We start from the raw sequence: 13,521 nt of genomic DNA, 5'->3' as shown, positions 1-13,521 counted from the left end.
GTTAATCAGGTCCTTAGCTGATTAATTTGCACATTAGCATTTGAGAAGCGCCAAATTAGAGGACTGGGCTTGGGGGTAGCCCAGCTTGCTAGAGGGGAGGACCTAGCCACCTCGGTTCTCAGACCCAGCTACGCAGTAGATCCTTGTGGGCGGCTTTGAAAAATCCTGAGGTCCAGATCAGAGTGACTCAGTTAAATCGAAATCTCTGTGAGGGGGGCCCTGAGGAATGAGTATTATTTTTCAAACTCCTTGCGTGATTTTAATGTGCGCTCAGGGTTCAAGAACCACCGGGCTAGGGAAAAACCCCTAAGGAGGGCTGGAAAGAGAGACTGAGGCCATGCAGAGTTCTTGCCGGGCTTCAAGGTCCTTTTCCCAGCAGAGCACAGCAGTTTGAAGGCGTGGATTCTGGAGCAATGAGGGCCTGCCTGGGTTCAAATCCTGCTTGGTGCCACTTGCCAGCTGTGTGATGGGCAAGGTACTTAACCTCTCTTTGCCTCTGTTTCTTTACAATGGGGATGATAGTAACAGTAACTGTGCCACAGGGTATTTGTGAGGATTAAATGAGTTGGGATGTAGAGCGCTCATTACAGTGCTTGGCACACAGTCAGTGCTATGGAAGTGTTTGTTTATTTAAATACACATTTTATTCTTCCTGATGGGGAATTGTGGAAGGTTTCTCACTTTCCTGTTGCCCTACCCCATCCTCAGTGCTAGGTTCTCGGGCAGCAGTCACACCTCTAATTAGGCGCTCAATAAATGTTTGAGGAATGCATGACTGAATGGTTACAATGCCCCCTTGTGTATTCAGTGGGAAGAAGTAACAAAACATACGGTTGGTTCTCCATACTAGTACGGACAGTGTGACCAACTGTTCCGGTTTGCCCAGGAAAGAGAGGATTCCCTGGGCATGGGACTTATGGTCATAAAACTGGTGAAGTCTGGGGAAAACTGGGACAAGTTGGTCACCCTCAGTATGGGTACCACCCAGATGTCCATTTCCTCAAAATACTGTTTCCAGGTAAGCATAAGGAGAGACTCCCAAGGCTAACTCATTTATGTGCACGCAACCAAGGCAATGGCAATTCGCTTCCTGGCCATTGTGTGTGTGTGTGTGTGTGTGTGTGCGCGCACGTGTGTGCGTGCATGAACGCACCCACATACACACATGTACACCAATAATAATAGTAGCCAGAATATAATAACAGTATGACGCATGATATGTGCTGCAGTGAGCAGTTCACATGCTTAACAGGGAGCCTCAGATGGCCTAGTTCAAATCCCGGTTATGCCACTTAATGGTTTTGTGGTGATGGGCATGATTCTTAGCCTCTCTGTACCTCAGTTTCTCCATCTGCAAAATAGAGATAATACTATTACTCACCTTTCAGAGTTGTTAGAGTAGATGTGTTCATCCATGTGAAGCATTTAGCAGAGTGCTGGGCACTTCCTAAATTTGATCGATGTTAGAGATTATTACTATTGCTATCATTAACAGTAACATTAACAGTACTATTGCTATCATTAACAGTAACATTAACAGTACTATTGCTATCATTAACAGTAACATTAACAGTACTATTGCTATCATTAACAGGCAACCTGCATCCCTCCTCTGCTTCTCTCCCTTTCTCACCTCCCAATTTCTTCCCTTTGCTGGGAGCCCACTGCATCCTGCCTTCTGTTTCCTCCCCCTGCTCTCTCCCTCCCCCACCAGAGGGGCCATCAACACTTTTACCCTGCTTAGATGAACAGAGCCCCCAGACCATGCTCAGACGCACAAACTGGACACAGCCTTATGCTGTATGCCACGACAGCATTATCAATCTGTGTTAAGCCTCATTAAATGAATATAGACAACCAGTACACCTATTTTTCTCCTTTGGTTGGCAGATCAGTTAAGAAATAGATGGCAGTGGATGCGAACTTCAGCAGACATGTGGTGAGTTCTGTCCCTACAACCTTAAAGACGAGATGGAGAATCATAAGCCGATCACTATTAAAATTAAGTTATTAACGTTTAAAGAACGAGCAAGAGTGCTAGGTAATGTAGGCTTCTGGTAGAGCAGTAAGACATTTTTCAATCTTATCCCATTCACTGTTTCTCACCCATAATTTGGATGAAAGTATAGAAGATACACATCAGATATGCAGGAGATTAGAAGAATAACAAATACTTTTAATGGAGTGTAGGGATATGAAAATATCAGGACCCTTGAAGCAATGGGTGAGATATAACCACATGAAATTAACATGGATAAATGTAAATCTTGTGTGAGGGTCCAAATAAAACCCCACTTGGATGTATATAAATTAATACATATTATTACATTATATATCATGTAATTAAAACATTAATTTTTGAGTTATTTATTGTACTATAGTTATTATATTACTATAATGTTAATATATTATATATAATTATATAATGAATAATATAATGGCATCTATTACTATATATGTATAGCTTATGATATTGCATATCCTTTGGACCCAGAAATTCTATTTCTAGGAATTTATCCTAAAAAAAAATTATATGTGTGTGTGGGTGGAGGGAATGGTAAAGAGAAAGCCTAGAAATAAAGTCAGTGCAGAACTAATAATAATATTAAAAAATTGGAGAGTAGCCTAAATACATGTTAGTGGAGATTGGTAACTAAATTATTGTAAATGTAAACAAAAGAAAATGAGGCAGTTCTTAAAAATTGTGCTTTACCAACAGTATTTCTCCAACTGGGATCCGAAAACCTTATGCATTAGAGTTTTCTGGGATACTGGTTAAACATACAGGTTCCTAGGCCCTCCCCAGAGTACTAAATGAGTGTCTTTGGGGGAGGATCCAGGGAAATACGTTTTTAACAAGTGCCCTAAGATAATTCCAATGCACACTTAGAATCTGAGAATTACTGTAGAAAAGAACATTTAATGGAATAGGAAAGTGTTCATGATATAAGTGACAAAACAAGTTCCAAAACAGGGTGATCCCTTTTATGTAAAAATACTTATTTGTATAGAAGAAATTATGGAAGGATAAAAGGGAAAATGATAACCATGATTAATTTAATGTTATATGGCATTAATAGAAAGACGGTGTGCTGATGGAGAGTTCCACTTTATTCTGCACTTGTCGTATAATACCTGGAATGTTCCATTTGAGGAGGTAAAATCTATTTAGATTAAAATAGTATTGGATGTAAGGACAATGGAGAGGAGGAGTCAAAGATGGATCCAAAGTTTGGAAGAATGGTCATGCATCAATGGAGCAAGGACGTCACAAAGAGAAGCTGGTTTAGGGAAGAAAGATGAGTTGGTTTTGAACATGGCGGGTTTGAGGTACTGGTGGCACATCCATCAGGAAACAATCAAAAGGCAGTTGGAATTCTGGGTCTAGAATTCAAGAAATTGAGTGGGGCTAGAGATGTAGATTTAAAGACAATAGAAGTTGTAGGAGTGGATTAATCAAGGAGGAAGATCAAATAGAGATAGAAGTGGCTAGAGATCAGCTCCCTAGAAGATGCCTTTGATTAGTGGAAACGAAAGGAAGAGAAGCCAGTAAAGGAACAAAAGAGAACATGGTCTGAAAGGTAAAGGGTGAACCAGTAAGATCCAATGTCACCAACCATCCCTCAGAGGAAAGAGTTTCAGGGAGGAGGAGAAGGTCAAAGAGGATGAAGGCAAAGAGTTGGCCACTAGACTGGACAACTGGACAGTGAGGGCCTTCTGCAGAGCTGTTCTGGAGAGCGGTGGCGTCTGTAGCCAGGTGGCAAGGAGTTAAGGAACAATCAAGTGGTAAGGAAGGCCCGAGAGCTGGTGCAGTCATCGCTGCATTTTTAGGGCATGTAGTAGCCTCTCCCATTGTGGAGAAATGGTCTCATGGTTTTCATGCTCCTTTCAAGATGAAGCTGGGACCATTTCCCCCAGCATGCTTTCTCCCAGAAAAACTGAACTGGAATTTGGGTTGTGTGTCCTTTCATGGAACTTTCAGTCACTGGGTGCAATATAATTTTTTTGAGAGATAATTTGTATTTCCCCTCCCTGCATTTTTCCATTTCTTTCCCCACTCTTCTTTCTTGTCCTGGTGAAGGTTTGGGGCTGGACAAAGGGTAGAAGTTACTTACATTTTCCTTCCTGGCATTTGTTTCAAAAAGCCTGGGTCCCTCCAGGGAACTGTAATGGTGTCCTAGAGTATGAGACAAGAGAGAGAATAGTTTTGAGGAGAACAAGAAGGATTTCCCTAAGACTGAAAAGAAATTCCTCTGACTTGGAACAGGAAAGGTGTCTGAAAGCCTGGCGAGCCACAGATCCCTATAGTCTTCATCCTGACAGTACCAGGAGAGCAGGCCAATTTTAGACAATAGAGCTGAGGGAGGGAGGACCAAGGCCTAGGCTCCCAGCCAACCAGGGATTCCCCAGCCCCCAGCACAGACAAGAACCTGCAGTCTGGGGAGCTGAAGGGGCCCTGTGGGCTGGGTCTTTGACATCTTGATGATACCTCCGTACCTCCCTGAGATTCAGAAGGTCACCCTGATATCTTAGCACTTTCTGAGACCCAGAACCTTGACACCCCGGAAGAGTGGGGGAAGAGCACTCAAGAATGTTTGGGATTGAATTTCCTGCTTGGCAGGACGGGGCTGGTCTCTTTATTAGAAAATAAAGACATGCAGTGTTTCTTGCTCACCTGAGTTTGTGCATGGAGATTTGTGTCTGCTACACAGGAAGAAATCAGGCTTGCATCCTCAAGCAAGGTGGGTGCTTTCTTCACCTGGGAAGAAAACCAAGGTGGTGGAATGGGGATCTCTAGATGATGTGACAATGGTGTATAGGTGATCGCCAGTTTGGTAGGATGTGTGAAGGAGGGTAGAAAACAGTGACCCCATTGCCAGAGAAAACGGACCCTAGTCCATCCCTGCTGCTTGAGCATCCTACAACTTTGGCCGTATTTCATCTCCCTGGGCCTCAGTTTCCTCATGTGCAAAACGAAAGCATTAGATTAAGTGAATGCTAAGGCTCCTCGCACATTCTGAGAGACCGTTTGGCTTGGTTCTCTTCTTTCTCAGGGTAAACTTTCTTATCTCTAAGGAATGAGGTGGATTAAACAGTCCCATAGCCGCTGAGCTACAGTCAACTTAGCCTAGCACTCGTGAGGAAAGCAGCAAACTGGGACAGCTTGCATTACTGAGGAGGCTACAAGTGTGTATTTTAATCTGCACAGCTCTGGGATTTCAGATGTGGTGTATGAGCCCCTCCACATTTAATTGAAGGGGGCAGAGGGTGATGAAACTACCAAGTTTGCTCTTTAAGCTTGGGCCATCCAGTGAAGATGGGTTTGCATACTAGTCTCAGAAGGCTAATTTATCACTCTGGAGAGCAATTTCTCATTAACACAATGTCAATACTGCTGGGGATTGGCTGGACACCTTTGGAAGAGGTTAAATTACCTTTTAATCAGTGTATGGAAGAACAAAGCTTTGCTCCATCATGGCATAGCAGCCTTGCTAATTTGACATCTTATAAAAGCCAAGGCAGTTCTAACTATACTGGTGTGATATGACCAGGATTATTTCCAGAGAGGCAGAAGACAGGAAAGGAGGGTTTCTGTGGCTGTTATCCAAACTGGCATAATTGATGTGGGTGCAGTGGGTTATAGCTAATGGTCTGTGTTTAATTATGGAGGCAGTGACACAAGGGCTGGAGGATGATAAGGCACTAACCAGATGATGTACCACTATTTCAGTAGGAGCTCGCTGAATAGGGTCAGTGGAGTGGTAAGGTGGTCTAAATTCCATGTTTCTCCTGGGATTTGGGCTTGGCCCCCGAGAGGCACAGGGCTATATCCATAAGATGTGTCCAAATTCACACTGAAGAGGTCTCCTAGGAGAACAGTCAGTCACACAGGCCCCAGATGAAAGTGCTTTGAAATCCACTGCTCTAGGAATTCATTCCTCATTTAAACCAGGATCATTTGCATTGATACATTGATATATATCTAAACCTCATCAGCCACAGTGGAAAGATAGGGCTTTTCATCTTCTCTCATTCCTCAGAGCAATAAAACAGCAAACAATTCTTTATCCACTAGCCTGAAAAATAATGACAATAACTGTTGTCAAACTGCATATTATCCACCATATCCATTATGAACTTTTAGCAATAGAGCCTTCAGGTTTTAGCTGGACACATGGCTGCCCAGCCAGAGTACATTTCTCAGCCTCTGTGGCAGCAGTGTGAGACCATGTAACTTAGTTTTAACCAATAAGAAAGGAACAGAAGTGATGTTCCTCCACTTATTCTTTTCTCCTTCTTGTGGGTAAGAATGAGTTTGTGTCAGGTGGTGGTTTACTTTCTTTTTCTTTTTTTTAAACTTTGCGTTTATTTATTTATTTATTTATTTATTCATGGCTGTGTTGGGTCTTCGTTTCTGTACGAGGGCTTTCTCTAGTTGTGGCAAGCGGGGGCCACTCTTCATCGCGGTGCGCGGGCCTCTCACTATCGCGGCCTCTCTTGTTGCGGAGCACAGGCTCCAGACGCGCAGGCTCAGTAGTTGTGGCTCACGGGCCCAGCTGCTCTGCAGCATGTGGGATCCTCCCAGACCAGGGCTCGAACCTGTGTCCCCTGCATTGGCAGGCAGATTCTCAACCACTGCGCCACCAGGGAAGCCCGGTGGTTTACTTTCAATCTAAAAGATAAGAAAGGACTTCCCTGGTGGCACACTGGTTAAGAATCCGCCTGCCAATGCAGGGCACACGGGTTTGAGCCCTGGTCTGGGAAGATCCCACATGCCGCGGAGCAAATAAACCTGTGCGCCACAATTACTGAGCGTGAGCTCTAGACCCTGCAAGCCACAACTACTGAGCCCACATGCGACAACTACTGAAGCCTGCATGCCTGGAGCCTGTGCTCCGCAACAAGAGAAGCCACCGCAATGAGAAGCCCGCGCACCGCAACGAAGAGTAGCCCCCGCTCGCCACAACTAGAGAAAGCCCACACGCAGCAACGAAGACCCAACGCAGCCAAAAATAAATAAATAAAAATAAATAAATTTATAAAATAAATAAATAAAAGATAAGAAAGATAACTGTTGGGATAATGGAACAGTAACAGAGAAGGAACCTGGGTCCCTAGATGACCTTGGGAAACAAAGTCATCCTACCTCCATCAACTGCCTACAAGCTTGGACTTTTATAGAGAACTAGATCTTCTATCTTATTTAAGCAGCTGCTATTCTGGTCTCTGTTACAATAAATACAGTGATTTACATGGGTAAAGGACCTTGCAGTTTGCAAAGCACTTTTATATGTTTTATCTCTTAGCTTCACAAGACAAGCAGGTGGAGTAGACAGATGGGGAAGTGGTCAGAGCATCTACTTGACAAGGAGGGAAACTGAGGCTCAGAGAGGCTGTAACTTTTGTCCTCAGTTACATACCTATGCAGATATGGAGCCACATCTTGAACCCAGGTATTCTGACTCCTTCTCCAGTGCTCCTTTTACTATAATATTGCCTCTTGGTCCTTGGAAACCTTAAGACATAGTCCGATATGTGCATGAGAGGGGAATCTCCATTTATTAAAACTCTTGCTGTTTGATGGGTTAAGCATCTCCATCTAGCTCTTCTCCTCTCCTTCCACCTCCTACATACCATGCCCCAAACAACAAAAAAAGCAAAGCTCCATAAAACAGGGTTTTTAAAAATGGTTGATGGACTTGCTTAATATCAGAACTGCCAAGGTTCTGGGGGGAAGGGAAGTTGCAGTGGGAGGAGTATTTTATCAATGACATTGTTTAGAATTGTCAGCACGTGGGGTAATAAAAAGCAGAACAACTTTTAGTCAGTTTTATTATTGTTTTTAAAATTCTCTACAGACATTCAATTGTTTTTAAATTCTTTTTACCTGTACCCCCTTTTTGCCTGCACCTTGTATGGACCACTTCTATCATCCCCTCACTAGTATGCCACAAAATAATAGTAATGAAGGAAAGCAAAATCATAAAATGCAAAATCCAATTGACTCTTGCCGTGCTCTCTTTGATGTGTATACATGTCCAGGAAATGGCTGGAGTGTTTGTAACAATTGTCGCCTGTTACATTTAGAAGAGCTTCTGTAAAGAAAAGGAAAGCTGGTCTGTTTCCTTGGGTTTTTCCTACCCTCTTATTTCCCTAGTTACAAAAGTTGGTTCTGTGCATTTTTTTTAAAGCTGGCATCTTGCCCAACTCAGATTGATTATAAAGGTTGGGAGGGACAGTTGAGATCTGCAGCTTGATTCCCCAGTAAGTTGGCTGTTTAGAAAGATAGCATTGACAGCCGAGACAGCCTGCAGATGGGAAGGCAAGTCTGGAGATTCCCTTGTTTATTACGGAGCCACTGAATGACTCACTAGGTTGGGCTCTTCCTTGGAGGAACACAGAAAGATAAGTGCCGAAGTGCCTGGGAGAAATCAGCGGAAAGGTTCTTTCCTCAAAGGCTTTACAGTAGGGTTGCCAGATTAAATATAGGACACCAGTTAAATGTGCATTTCAGATTAACAGCAAACACTTTTCTTGTGTGTAAATATGTCCCGAAATATTTCATGGGACATACTTATACTGAAAACACAGGTGCTCAGTTACATTTACACTTCAGATAAACAAGGAATAATGTTTACATATAAGCATATCCCATGCTTATAATTAAACATTATTTCTCATTTATATGAAATACAAATGTTTTATAATTAATTATTCATTTTATTTTTTTAACTTAAAATTTTTAATTTTTATTTAATATTGGAGTATAGTTGATTTACAACACTGTGTTAGTTTCAGGTGTACAGCAAAGTGAATCAGTTACACATACACATATAGCCACTCTTTTTCAGATTCTTTTCCATGAAATGCAAATTTTAACAGGGCATCCTGTATTTTTATTTGCTAAATCTGGCAGCCCTACTTATAGAAATCTAGCAAGATTTTATGAAATGTTCTCTTTCAATTCAGGAATAGCCAGCGTTGTTTTTCTCTTAAAGGATTATGTAGGCTGTTGGCTTTATTTATTGGCAGGGTGGAGACATACAGGGGAGAAGGTCAAGGGGAAAGAGACTGGAGTGGAAGACAGGAGACTGGGGTCTGAGTCTTGTTCTGCCAGCAAATGGCTGTGCGAAGTTGAACAAGGCACTTCACCTGTCCAAGCCTTAGTGTCCTAAAAGGAGAGGATTGACTAGTCCTTCTAAGGATAAAATGATTCCATTGTCCTATGTCATTCCCTATGTTACAAATATTATGATGGAATTCATTTTCCCAGGCGATGATACAGGTTGGCACTGTCCAATAGAAATAAAATGCACATCACACGTGTAATTTTAGATTTGCTAGTGGTCACATTATGAAAGTAAAAGGAAACAGGTGAAGTTAATTTTAATCTATTTTATTTAACCAATTATATTAAAATATTATCATTTTAATATGTAATCAATATTCAAAGTATTAATGAGATAACTTACATTCTTTTTTTTGTACTAAGTCCTCAAAATCTGGTGTGAATCCTTACAGCACACCTCAGTGTGGGCTAGCCACGTTTAAAGTACCGATAGCCACATGTGGCTACTGTACAGCACAGGTATAGGCTAAATAAATAACTGGATAGATAAATAGATAAATAAATAAATTTTAGCAAGTAAGATTCAGAAATGAGCAATCTGTAGTGGGCTATGGAGAGAACTTAGGCTCTTGGGGACCATGTTCATAGGCTTTTAAAAATTAATATACAGTTGATCCTTATTATTCATGGATTCCATATTTATGAATTTACCTACTCACTAAAATTTATTTGTGACCCCCAGATGAATACTGATGACACTTTTGTGGTCATTCGTGAGCATGGCATGTGCACAGGGTAAAAAAATTGAGTTGTCCAGTGTACACATTCCCAGCTGAGGTGCAACAAGAGGAAGCTCTGCCTTCTTGTAGCAACTCTCATACTACAAACAAACGTCCTTTTTGTGGTCTGTTTCGTGCCAGGTTTTGGGCATTTTTGTGCCTTTTGTGAGTGATATCGCTGTTGAAAATGCTCCCCAAACATAGTGGTGAAGTGCTGTCTAGTGCTCCTAAGTGCAAGATGGCTGTGATGTGCCGTATGGAGAAATGAGTTAAAGTGCTGTTCGCCACAAATATTTAATATTAGTGAATCAACTGTATATTAAATGAAGTGTCTTTAAACAGAAACACACGTAAAACAAGCTTATGTATTGATCCGAAAATGTTGTGACCAGAAGCTCTCAGCTAGGGGTAATGGCTCAACATGCACCAATTCAGTGTTCACGGAGATGTTATAAAACATAACTGTCAGAATGCTGAGAACTGACTGTACTCTATTGTTTAGAATAGTTTTAGATTTACGGAAAAGTTGAGCAGATAGTACAAAGATTTTCCATACACCTACCTCCTGCACCCAGTTTCCCCTATTATTGACACTTTACATTAGTATGGTACATTTGTTACAATTCATGAACCAATATCAATACATCATTATTAACTAAAGACCATACTTTATTCAGATTTCCTTTGCTTTTACTTAATGCCCTTTCTCTGGCTATCAGGATACATTACATATAGTCATGACATCTCCTTGGGTTCCTCTTGGCTGTGATGGTTTCTCAGACTTTGTTTTTTATGACCCTGACAGTTTTGAGGGGCACTGGTGGTATTTTGTTGGATTCCACCCCCCCAACATTGGGATTTGGCTGATGTTTTTCTCATGATTAGAGTGGAGTTATGGATTTGGGGAGGAACATCACAGTGATAAAGTGCCATTTTCATCACATCTTATCAACAGTGTATACTATCAACATGACTTATCACTGTTGATATTGGCCTTGATCACCTGGCTAGAGTAGGTCTAGTAGGTCTCTTTTCCAGGTCTCTCCACCATAAAGCTAGTGTTTTCCCCCCTTTCCGTACTGTCCTCTTTAGAAGGAAGTCACTCTACGCAGCTCACACCTAAGGAGTGGGGAGTGAGGCTCCACCTCCTTTAGGGAGAGAATCTACATAATTTATTTGGAATTCTTCTGCATAGGAAACTTGTCTCTTCTCCTCCACTTATTAAGATATTCAGTCATTTATATCGGTATGGTTTCAGGGATATTTATTTTACATTTTGGGTTATAATCCGATACTACTTTATATATTTTGTTACTCAAATTGTTCCAGCTTTGGCGATTGGGAGCTCTTTTCCTTGACTCCTGTGACCCTTTGACATAACCCCTTCAGTGTGTGTGTGTGTGTGTGTGTTTGTGTGTGTGTGTAGCTGAGCACTTCCTTACTTTTTGGCTCTACAAGATGCTTAGGCTCATACTGTGTATTTCCTGCCTCAGCCCTAGAATCTGCCATTTCTCCAAGGAGCCCTGGTTCCTTTTATTGGAGAATGGTGTTAGAAACCAAGGTCTGGGCACTAGGCTTTGTTGTTACTGGAGTGTCATTCCTTTTAGGCCCTCTCAGCTGACAGAGTAAAGAAATATATGTGTGTATACTAACCCATGCATACATACATATCTATAAATATTTCTTTATATATCCATCTGTATCTATATTAAGCTAAACATGAGTTCAAACCGATGTCTCCAACTAATCCATTACCACATGGATCATTCTAGCTCCCTGGCTGATCTGTAAATTTCCACTCCAACAGTGGGAAACCTGGCTCCCACCATCTGCCATCCACTTACTTAATTGTTCAATTCCAGTGAACACATATAAAAGTATTAGCTAGACATGACTATCATAGGCTTTTATGAAATACATTTATTTCCATTATAAAAATAATACATGTTTAACAAAGAAAATTTGAAAACTAGATACAAATTGGGAAAGAGCATCAAAAGTAGGCCCCCTCACCCAAGCACAACCTTTGCTGATGTTTAGGGTTATTTCCTTTCTCAGTGACCCTTTAATCCAGCCAAACTCTCCCCACACCCCCTAAAGCTGCTCTCTGCTGATGTCATCACATGTCCACAGGCTGTCACTGGCTACTGAAATGAGAGGAGAGCCAGCTTTTTGGGCACCAGGCACAGAGATCCCAGAAGAATTCATGATCCTAGATGGTTTAACCATAAAGTGAGCACGAAATGAGAAAGGAAAAGTTAATGTGGCATGTAGAACAAATAAATAGGGGAAGTGGAGAGGTGGGATGTTTTCTCCACAGGCACTGACTTAGTTAAGCAACATAAAAACTTCTTGATTTTTTAGAACAAAACAGAACAAAAAAACAGATGCTCTCTAACTGCATGGCCTTTTGCATGACACTTGACTGCTATGGGGTTTAGTTTATGCAAAATGATGATGTTAGCCCAATTGTTTCAAAAGTGTCTTCTATGATCCTATGACCTATGAACTATAGAATGGTAAGGAGCACTTCCAGAGCCCTGAGAAAAGCCTCCTGTTACATATCTTGATCTGGCTGGTGGTTACACACATGTGTTTACCTTGTAAAAATTCATTGAACTGTACACTTATGATTTGTGCACTGTCTTTATGTATGTTATTCTTCAATTTCATAAGTTTACAAAGGAAATAAAAAAGCCTGTCACCTTATCCATCCCTCTTCAAATATGGAGCCTCACATAGTTTTTCAGAGTCCAAGAGTCATAGAAACGGCAGAGCCCAGAGAAGGCGGCCATGAAGCCATGAGCTACCAATGAAAAGGTCCCACAACTCCATTCCAGCTCCCATGAGGCCACCTGTACTGCCATTCCTTCGAGGTGTAAGCACGAGATCAAGATCACTGTGACCTTTATTTAGTCTCTCAGTTCCTCCATGCATAAAACAAGGATAATAATAATAATGCCTATTTCTTAGCATTTTGTGGAGATTAAATAAGTCAATACATGTAAAGTGCTTGGAATAGTGCCTCTCACCTACTAAATGCTCAGTAAACATTTGTTAAATTGATGGTGAAGTTGATGATAATTTTCACAAGTGTTCTTAGGCCCACAAGACCCAAGGCCACCGGAGTGACTCTGTAAGTTTCAAAGAAGACTCTAGTTATTTTAACAGGTATTTTAATTCCAAAGTGTATGGATCAGTATTAATTCCATGCTGGCCTTACTTCCACTCAAACTTTGCTTCCAAACACAGTCTAGTGTCCTCTCTCGAGGCTGTCCTCTAAAATGGTTGACTGTTTAGTTTTTATTTATTTTTTAAAATTTATTTATTTATTTTTGGCTGCGTTGGGTCTTCATTGCTGTGCGCGGGCTTTCTCTAGTTGCGGTGAGCAGGGGCTACTCTTCGTTGCGGTGCGCGGGCTTCTCATTGCGGTGGCTTCTCTTGTTGCAGAGCACGGGCTCTAGGCGCATGGGCTTCAGTAGTTGTAGCACGTGGGCTCAGTAGTTGTGGCTCACGGGCTCTAGAGCGCAGGCTCAGTAATTGTGGCACACGGGCTTAGTTGCTCTGCAGCATGTGGGATCTTCCCGGACCAGGGCTCAAACCCGTGTCCCCTGCATTGGCAGGCGGATTCTTAACCACCGCGCCACCAGGGAAGCCCTGGTTGACTGTTTA

General features: G+C 41.8%; 1 protein-coding gene across 5 annotated transcripts in view; it reads left to right on the top strand.

Moving 5' to 3' along the window:
• RAI2 (retinoic acid induced 2) overlaps positions 1 to 13,521 on the top strand; it is a 402,411-nt gene that overhangs the window by 275,003 nt on the left and 113,887 nt on the right. For 4 of the 5 annotated variants that reach the window (XM_061178094.1, XM_061178091.1, XM_061178093.1 and 1 more), the window contains one exon: positions 1,891 to 1,939. The exons of the other annotated variant lie outside the window; for it this stretch is intronic. The gene's annotated coding sequence lies outside the window, so the exon portion shown is untranslated. The remainder of the gene's footprint in view (positions 1 to 1,890; positions 1,940 to 13,521) is intronic. 5 annotated transcript variants of the gene reach the window in all.

The sequence above is a fragment of the Eubalaena glacialis genome, chromosome X, assembly GCF_028564815.1.
Source record: "Eubalaena glacialis isolate mEubGla1 chromosome X, mEubGla1.1.hap2.+ XY, whole genome shotgun sequence".
NCBI classification, from domain to species: Eukaryota; Metazoa; Chordata; class Mammalia; order Artiodactyla; family Balaenidae; genus Eubalaena; species Eubalaena glacialis.
Note: the sequence above shows the minus strand (reverse complement) of the source record. Positions and strands in the feature narration are given on the sequence as shown.